This window comes from Grampus griseus, assembly GCF_964374135.1.
Source record: "Grampus griseus genome assembly, chromosome: 18".
In the NCBI taxonomy this organism is placed as follows: Eukaryota; Metazoa; Chordata; class Mammalia; order Artiodactyla; family Delphinidae; genus Grampus; species Grampus griseus.
Genome location: NC_139012.1, coordinates 47,993,265 through 48,002,954, shown reverse-complemented (window position 1 = coordinate 48,002,954; position 9,690 = coordinate 47,993,265).

Here is a 9,690-nt window from a genome sequence, read left to right as displayed (position 1 = left end):
GCCAGCAAACACATGAAAAGACGCTCAAAATCGCTAATCATTAGAAAAATGCAAATCAAACTTACAATGAGGTATCACCTCACACTAGTCAAAATGGCCATCTTAAAAAATCTACAAACAGGGTTTCCCTGGTGGTGCAGTGGTTGAGAATCTGCCTGCTAATGCAGCGGACACGGGTTCGTGCCCCAGTCCGGGAGGATCCCACATGCCACGGAGCGGCTGGGCCCATGAGCCATGGCTGCTGATCCTGCGCGTCCGGAGCCTGTGCTCCGCAACGGGAGAGGCCACAACGGTGAGAGGTCCGCGTACTGCCAAAAAAAAAAAAAAAAAAATCTGCAAACAATAAATGCTGGAGAGGGTGTGGAGAAAAGAGCACCCTCTTGCACTGTTGGTGGGAATGTAAATTGTTACAGGCACTCTGGAGAACAGTATGGGGGTTCGTTAAAAAACTAAATATAGAATTACCATATGACACAGCCATCCCAGTACTAGGCATATATTGTGAGAAAACTATAATTTAAAAAGAGTCATATACCACAATGTTCATTGCAGCACTATTTACAATATCCAGGACATGGAAGCAACCTAAGTATCCATCAATAGATGAATGGGTAAAGAAGATGTGGCACATATAAACAATGGAATATTACTCAGCCATAAAAGGAAACAAAATTGAGTTATCCGTAGTGAGGTGGATGGATCTAGAGTCTGTCATATAGAGTGAAGTAAGTCAGAAAGAGAAAAAGATATACTGTATGCTAACACATATATATGGAATCTAAAAAAAAAAAATGGTTCTGATGAACCTAGGGGCAGGACAGGAATAAAGACACAGACATAGAAAATGGACTTGAGCACACGGGGAGGGGGAAGGGTAAGCTGGGACAAAGTGAGAGAGTATCATTGACATATACACACTACCAGATGTAAAATAGATAGCTAGTGGGAAGCAGCTGCATGGCACAGGGTAATCACCTTTGTGCTTTGTGACCACACAGAGGGGTGGCATAAGGAGGGTGGGAGGGAGACACAAGAGGGAGGGGATATGGGGATATACATATGCATATAGCTGATTCACTTTATTATACAGCAGAAAATACGCAACACTGTAATGCAATTACACTCCAATAAAGATGTTAAATTAATTAATTAATTTAAAAAATGCAGAGGTTAAAAAAAAAAAAAAGAACAAACGTGACACAGAAAAGCGACAGACCTATTTGCTTTCTTTATCCTAGGCAGGCTTGCATATGTCAAATGACCTGAAAAAATTCAATAATCTGTTCATTTGCTCGTCTCTCTCTGATACTCCATCGATGGGTGATTTATCAGTGCAGCCGGGGATTGCACAGGGGCATTCTCTGCATTTGCTTTGATACTCTGATGCCAAAGCACATTATCATGACCAAAGGCGGTTATTTCCACAGAAAACAATGGCTCGTGGTTAATACCACCCTGTTGGCATATAACAGGGGAGATGACTGGCGATAATGCGAGAGCAGAGAGTTCACTGCAGCTCACGTCTGTCCTTCAGCTGAAGCCTATTGACACTGTGCTATCACGCTGCCCTGCATCCCCAGGAAGAGTGGACTGTGTTTGTTCTTAGAACAAAGGCTCAGCATCCTTCTTGGTCCCAGCTAAAATCAGGAGGGGTGATGTCCATTGGCAGAGGACTGACAAAGGCTGATTTCAATGGATTTTTTACCTCTCACTCTCTAAGTCAAAGGCCTTTGACTGCAGATTCATGTGGTTAGGCCAGCAGAGAAATTAGCAAAAGGAGGAAAGCAATGATCCAAAATAAACTTTCCTGGAAAGGGCCCAATTTATCCTCACCTGCTGATCTCTGCACACTTTCCAGGTACTCTTGAATTTAAATGACTGTTTATTAGTTTCTTTGGTTTCTCCTTATGAAAGATTTACCATTCTGCATTTTTTGGAAGAAAAAATTAAAATCTTCTGCAGCGTCGCTGGGGATTTTACAATCAGAAAGTAGAAAACTGCATTTCAAATTTGAAGCTAATGAGAGCATGTCCTGTAATAGATGGAATGTAAGGCTCTGTGTATGCAGAGGGAAGGGATGGAGAAAACAGGTTATCTGCCTGCTGCTGTTCTCTGTCACCAGAAAAATCTCAACTTTACCATCTAACAAGAAAGGTTTGCAGCCTGGAACAAGTCATGCCTCAAGTGAAAAACAACTGTTACCAATTCAGGTAACAACGTATGTGATTTTCACAAAGTCATCTGGCTACATAATAATGAGTCAGTTATTTCTCTAGAATGACTTTCCATGGAGTTTGTGAATACATTTCAAATTTTAACACTACAGTGTTGCAGGTATAAAAGCTACCAGGCCGTAAATTAAGCTGTGCTGTCATTTGCCTTTGCCCCTACAGATCCATTTTCCCACCTTCTCTGTGCTGCAGGAGGCTGACATTTAAAAACCCTTTCACCAAATCTCCTTGTTCTCTGGTTTCTGATTGGGCTTGTCCAATAGGGGGCGCCAGCAGGAGATCAGAGGACAGGATGAGGGAGGCCAGGGTACCTGTCCTTTCCCTGTCAAAGTTTGAGCAGTGGCTGTGTTTTGCCATGTGACCCCTCCTGTGGGCTCGGGCCTCAGTGTCTCTTTCTTTGCCCCTGCAGACTCAGGGGCACTAAATGGCTTCCCACCCTTTGCCCCTGGTGCTTCCCCATGCTCTGCCATCTCTTTCATACCTGGCCACACCTCTGGAAGTAGTCCTTTCATTAACTTCTCTTCAGTGAAACCCTTTGAAGGTACCTTTGCTTTCTGACTGCTCCTTGAAGGAGACCACGGCAATATTTTAATGATACCCATTTAAAAATATGTAAAGGGAAGTATGGAAATAACTATGTATATCCTAGTCACAATTTTAACAGCACTATTGGGAAATCTGATAGAATAACTTGATAGAAACTGTTGTGGTCCGAGCATGGGTTGGAAATCTGGACATAAGGCAGAATGTAAGGAAGATAGAGTTTATTAAAGAGAAGGATGGCTGCAAGAACAGTGGCTGACTTCCTGGTAGCCAGGGAAAGTCGACAATGAGCATGGGTTGCTTGTCTGTTTTTATAGCCAGGGAAGCTGCAAGTCATCTGTTGACTGGGCAGAGTACGTATACTTTCAGTGTGCTGAGCGGGAGAAAAATGTGGCAAATTTCTTTCCTTATATAGGATGGGAAAGGGACAGGGCATGCTGCTTGGGAAGGCTCTGGGACATTGCAATGGTCACATTATGACAGTGATAGGAGTCCTGTAACTTTTTGTTCTGGCAATATTGGCCCTTTGAGCTTATCTTGTTCTTTGTCCTTGGAGCACACCAAAGAAACTTGATAGAATAAATCTGAATTTCATCTGGAAGAAAAAGTATTCAAGAACATAGTGCAAAATATTCTGAAAAAATATTTAAAAAGCAAAAGCAATGAAAGAGCTCTCAATTTAGCAGATATGTCAATTGATTTTAATATTTCACAAATTGAAACCAATTAACACTTGTGCAAGAGCAGAAGACAGATGAATTAAAGAGAACAGAGAGTCTAGAAATCCACACAAAAAAATGTGGGGAAAGTGTTCAGGAATGTATGAAAATGGTAGTATTTCCAATCATTAGGGAAAATAATGATTATTTAGTAAAAAGAGTTAGGGTAACTGGCCAGCCATTTGTAAAAAATAAAACACTGGATTCCCAACCTCATTACTTATATCACAACACATTGCAGAGAAATCAAAGATTTTAATGGGAAAAAAAACAAACAATAAAAATACTCAAAGAACATAATTTATAATCTTGGAGCAATTGTTTATGGTTGTTTCTAATCATGTCAAGAAAATATGAAATAATATAGTTTTCATTCTTGTTATGTAAAATACAAAATTCTGTATACTTAAAAAAGAACTCCACAGTATATATATGAGGAAAAAAATATTTTTTTAATTTTTTAATTTAATTTTATTTATATTTTTATGCAGAAGGTTCTTATTAGTCATCAATTTTATACACATCAGTGTATACATGTCAAACCCAATTGCCCAATTCATCACACTCCCACCCACACCCCACCACCACTTTCCCCCCTTGGTGTCCATATGTTTGTTCTCTACATCTGTGTATCAACTTCTGCCCTGCAAACTGGTTCATCTGTACCATTATTCAAGGTTCCACATACATGTGTTAATATATAATATTTGTTTTTCTTTCTGACTTACTTCACTCTGTATGACAGTCTCTAGATCCATCCATGTCTCAACAAATGACCCAATTTCATTCCTTTTTATGACTGAATAATATTCCATTGTATATATGTACCACATCTTCTTTATTCATTCATCAGTTGAGGGAAATTTACCTTGCATCCATGACCTGGCTACTGTAAATAGTGCTGCAATGATCATTGGGGTGCATGTGTCTTTTTGAATTATGGGTTTCGTTGGGTGGTATATGCCCAGTAGTGAGCTTGTTGGATCATATGGTAACTCTATTTTTAGTTCTTTAAGGAACTTCCATGCTGTTCTCCATAGTGGCTATATCAATTTACATTCCCATCAGCAGTGCAAGAGGGTTCCCTTTTCTCCACACCCTCTCCAGCATTTGTTCTTGATTTTCTGATGATGCCCATTCTAACTGGTGTGAGGTGATACCTCATTGTAGTTTTGATTTGCATTTCTCTAATAATTAGTGATGTTGAGCAGCTTTTCATGTGCCTCTTGGCCATCTGTATGTCTTCTTTGGAGAAATGTCTGTTTAGGTTTTCTACCCATTTTTGGATTTGGTTGTTTGTTTTTTTAATATTGAGCTGCATGAGCTGTTTATATATTTTGAGATTAATCCTTTGCCCGTTGATTCGTTTGCAAATATTTTCTCCCAGTCTGAGGGTTGTCTTTTCGTCTTGTTTATCATTTCCTTTGCTGTGCAAAAGCTTTGAAGTTTCATTAAGTCCCATGTGTTTATTTTTGTTTTTATTTCCATTACTCTAGGAGGTGGATCAAAAAAGATCTTGCTGTTATTTATGTCAAAGAGTGTTCTTCCTATGATTTTCTCTAAGAGTTTTAGTGTGTCTGGTCTTACATTTAAGTCTCAAATCCATTTTGAGTTTATTTTTGTGTATGGTGCTAGGGACTGTTCTAATTTCATTCTTTTACATGTAGCTGTCCAGTTTTCCCATCACCACTTATTGAAGAGACTGTCTTTTCTCCATTGTATATCCTTGCCTCCTTTGTCAGAGATTAGTTGACCATAGGTGCGTGAGTTTATCTCTGGGCTTTCTGTCTTGTTCCATTGATCTATGTTTCTGTTTTTGTGCCAGTACCATATTGTCTTGATTACTGTAGCTTTATAGTATAGTCTGAAGTCAGGGAGTCTGATTCCTCCAGCTCCATTTTTTTCCCTCAAGACTGCTTTGGCTATTCGGGGTCTTTTTTGTCTCCATACAAATTTTAAGATTTTTTTGTTCTAGTTCTGTAAAAAATGCCATTGGTAATTTGATAGGGATTGCATTGAATCTGTAGATTGCTTTGTGTAGTATAGTCATTTTCACAATATTGTTTCTTCCAATCCAAGAGCATGGTATATCTCTCCATCTGTTGTTATCATTTTTAATTTCTTTCAACAGTGTCTTATAATTTTCTGCATACATGTCTTTTGTCTCCCTAGGTAGGTTTATTCCTAGGTATTTTATTCTTTTTGTTGCGATGGTAAATGGGAGAGTTTCCTTAATTTGTCTATCAGATTTTTCATCATTAGTGTATAGGAATGCAAGAGATTTCTGTGCATTAATTTTGTATCCTGCAACTTTACCAAATTCATCGATTAGCTCTAGTAGTTGTCTGATGGATCTTTAGGATTCTCTATGTATAGAGAACTTACTGGCAGTATTGTGGAATACATAGCCTGAATTTTTTTTCTGCTGAAAACAACTAAAAATGCTGGATTAAAAATTGTTAAAGCTCTTTAAATATATTACTGAGCTGGGATAAAACTAAGGAGTTTCCAGAGGTCAAAAGTGTAATTGTAGTAGAACCCTGTGAGATAAGTGAGGACTGAAACAGTTTTCATTCTGAGAGTGTCTGCCAACCCTTATGACCCAGATCTTCTCTTTTTGTTGCTTCTACAAGGAGAAGGGGACAAGATAAAGCAAAGGCCTGACTGGGACCACTAAGGCTATACTTTTCCCTGTAAGAGTGAACAAGAACTAAGGCCTGTTGTGTAGAAGGAGAGAGCAGGGAAACTTGCCTGCCACTGCCTTGGCACTGCATGGACCAGTCCATTTCCACTGAATGGAAAAATCCTACCCTGAGGATTTGCCAGCCTTCCTGGGGTTCTGCACCCAGAATTCTCATTATCTGGTACAGTTAGTCCAAAAAGGTTCCTGCTGGCAGTGACCCCAGGCAACAGGCAGAAGCAAGTACAGATTCTCTCTGAAGGCATGAAAATTCAACCCAAGCCTCAAAGAACTCTTAGAGATAAGAGTCCAAAGAAAATAAGCTCATATTCAAAAATAAAGGAAACAAGGCACCAGAAGCAAGAGCCAGCAGATACAAACTTGCAAAATGTTTAGACATCAGCATTATCAGATATAAACTCTAAAATAATGTATTTAATATGTGTTGGTAAATAAAAGAGAATAAAAATATGAAAGGAGGGGCTTCCCTGGTGGCGCAGTGGTTGAGAGTCCGCCTGCCGATGCAGGGGACATGGGTTCGTGCTCCAGTCCGGGAAGATCCCACATGCCACGGAGCGGCTGGTCGCGTGAGCCATGGCCGATGAGCCTGTGCGTCCAGAGCCTGAGCATCCGGAGCCTGTGCTCCGTAACGGGAGAGGCCACAACAGTGAGAGGCCCGCGTACCGCAAATAATAATAATAATAATATGAAAGAAACAGCAGGGTACTAGATACACCAAGCAGACCAGAAAAAGAAGCAAACAGATTTCTAAAATGAACCATATAATAGTTAATGTTAGAAACAGTGGGTGGATTAAACCGAAGATTAACACCAGCTGGAGAGAAATTACTGTCCTGGAAGATAGATGGGAAGAAATTATCCAAAAGTACAGTTAAGAGACATGGAAGATAGACAACATCTTGGACATATCTAATTTTCCAAAAGATGATAGAACAAAAGAGAAAACATACCCAATGAGAAAACGGCCAGAAGTTTTCAGAATTGTGGAGAGACACCAAAGTTCAAATTCAGGAAATTAAATGAATCTTGGGGAGAATAAATAAAAACAAAGCCATACCTATATAGGTCATAGTGAAACTGCAGAACCTCAAAGATAAATATAAAAATATTCAGCAAGAAAAGCAAGATTAGCTCTAAAGAACAGTAGTTAGACTGACAACCAATATCACAATAGCAAAAATGCAATTTGTGGAATGATACCATCATTGTGCTCAAAGAAAATATGCGAACATAAAATACATCTTTCAAGAGTGAGAGTGAAATAAAGAGAACTTTTCAAAAATTGTTTACTACTGATAGATTCTTACTTAAGGAAATTCTGAAGGTAGATGCAAAATGATTCCAGAAGAGTTTGAAATAAAGAAGAAATGATACTGATAAATATAGTATAAATGAAAAAAATGTGTAAAACAGTGATAACACTAATTTATGGAGTTAAAAAGAAAGATTGTATGTAGTTTTGAAGGGTCTAGTTGATGTTAAAGTATTTAAGAAGTTGTATTATTTGGAAGAAGAGTTAAACAATGAAAAAAAAAATACATATATATATATACGTCTCTGCCCGTGGTTCCCGGCACAGACCCTTGTAATTTTCTGGGTGATGAGAGTGCAAGGAGCATCCCTTGTTCTAACATTTAGTCTTTCTTTGACCCTGTCCCTGACACAGGGCTCCTAAGCTCTTGTGAATTCCTAAGTGATAAGGGTGCTGGGAGCATCTTTAGTTCTAATGAGGTGACTCCATGTGGGTTCCTGGATGGAGGCTGATCACCAGAAAGACCACACCATGATGAGAAGCTTGGAATTTGCAGCCTCACCCCCCTTTCTCCAGAGAGAGGAGAAGGGCTGGAGATGGAGTCAATAATTGATCATGTCTACGTGAGGAAGCCTCCATGAAAATCCCAATAATTGGGGGTTTGGGGAGTCTCCTAGGTTTATGAGCTCATCCATGCTGGGAAGGTGACACACCCCAACTCCACAGAGACAGAAGGTCCTGTGCTCAGGACCCTCCCAGACCTTGCCCTATGTATCTCTTCATTCAGCTATTTGTCTGTATCTTTTATGATCATCTTTAATAAACTGGTAATAGTAAGCATTTCCCTGAGTTCTGTGAGTCGCTCTAGCAAATTAAGCAAACCCATGTAGGGGGTCATTGGAGCCTCTGATCTCTAGGTGGTTGGTCAGAAGAGCAGGTGATAACCTGGGCTTTGGATTGAGTTCTAAAGTGTGTATGTGTGTGTGTGTGTGTGTGTGTGTTTGGGAGGGTGGTAATTTGTGGGACTGAGCCCTCAACCTGTGGGATATGATGCTATCTCCAGGTCCAATTAAATTGGAGGACACCCAGCTGGTGTCTGAGACTTGCTTGTTGTTGTGGGAAAAACCCCACACATTTGGTGACCAGAAGTGTCAGAAGCGTCCTGTGTGAGTAGTAAATGAGAGTCACAGGAGGAAAACGCAAAAGTGAAAAATTGGGTTTTTCCCTGCATAGGAAGAAAAAAACTGAGTTTTTCAGTTACAAAGAATAATTAATTAACTTTTAAAGATAAAGCTATCAAAATAGGGAAACTACTAAAAGAATAGAGTGTAACTTTCAAACAGAGGAAAGAAATGAAGTGAGAAAAGTTGGGGGTAGAACAGGATTAAAATGCAATTTTTAGGAATATATACACATATGGAAAACCCACAGAGAAAGCTTGTGGAGACTGGACACAAAGTGTGGCCACTAGTCTGGGCTCAGTGGAGTTGCCAGCAGGATGGTCTTGGACTACCCAGGGCAGAGCTGGGGAGGAGGGCGCATGAGGACCAGTTATCAGCAGCACCTTCATCCCAAAATGTTAGTGGTGATGACTCTTAGTGAAATTTCAGGTATTTGTCAGTTTCTTCATATTTGTATTTATAATGTTTACATAAAAACTAAGATATGTATGAAACTAAATTTATCTGACTGCAGGACACAACAAAGGGAATTTTCCGTGTTTTGAAAGGGCCAATGTTTGTAATTCCCTAGAAGTCACCCTGAAAGTATATTTTTTGGAGTTTCTAATGTTCTAACTGAATTTCCTAAGGTGGGCTGTGCTTTATAAACTCTCAAGCCCCATCTATGCTACTGTTATCACTACCTTTCCTACATGGGTTAGTATTTAGCGATCATTCTTCTCTCAAGAGATCATTTTAATAAAACCACATTCATGCTGCGACACGAATGTGTCATCTAACCACATCTTTTTTTTTTTTTTTTTTTTTTTGCGGTACGCGGGCCTCTCACTGTTGTGGCCTCTCCCGTTGTGGAGCACAGGCACCGGACGCGCAGGCTCAGTGGCCATGGCTCACGGGCCCAGCCGCTCCGCGGCATGTGGGATCTTCCCGGACCGGGGCACGAACCCGCGTCCTCTGCATCGGCAGGCGGACTCTCAACCACTGCGCCACCAGGGAAGCCCTAACCACATCTTAAAACTATGTCATCTTACAACAGAGGACTCCCATATTGTGGGCCTTCTGT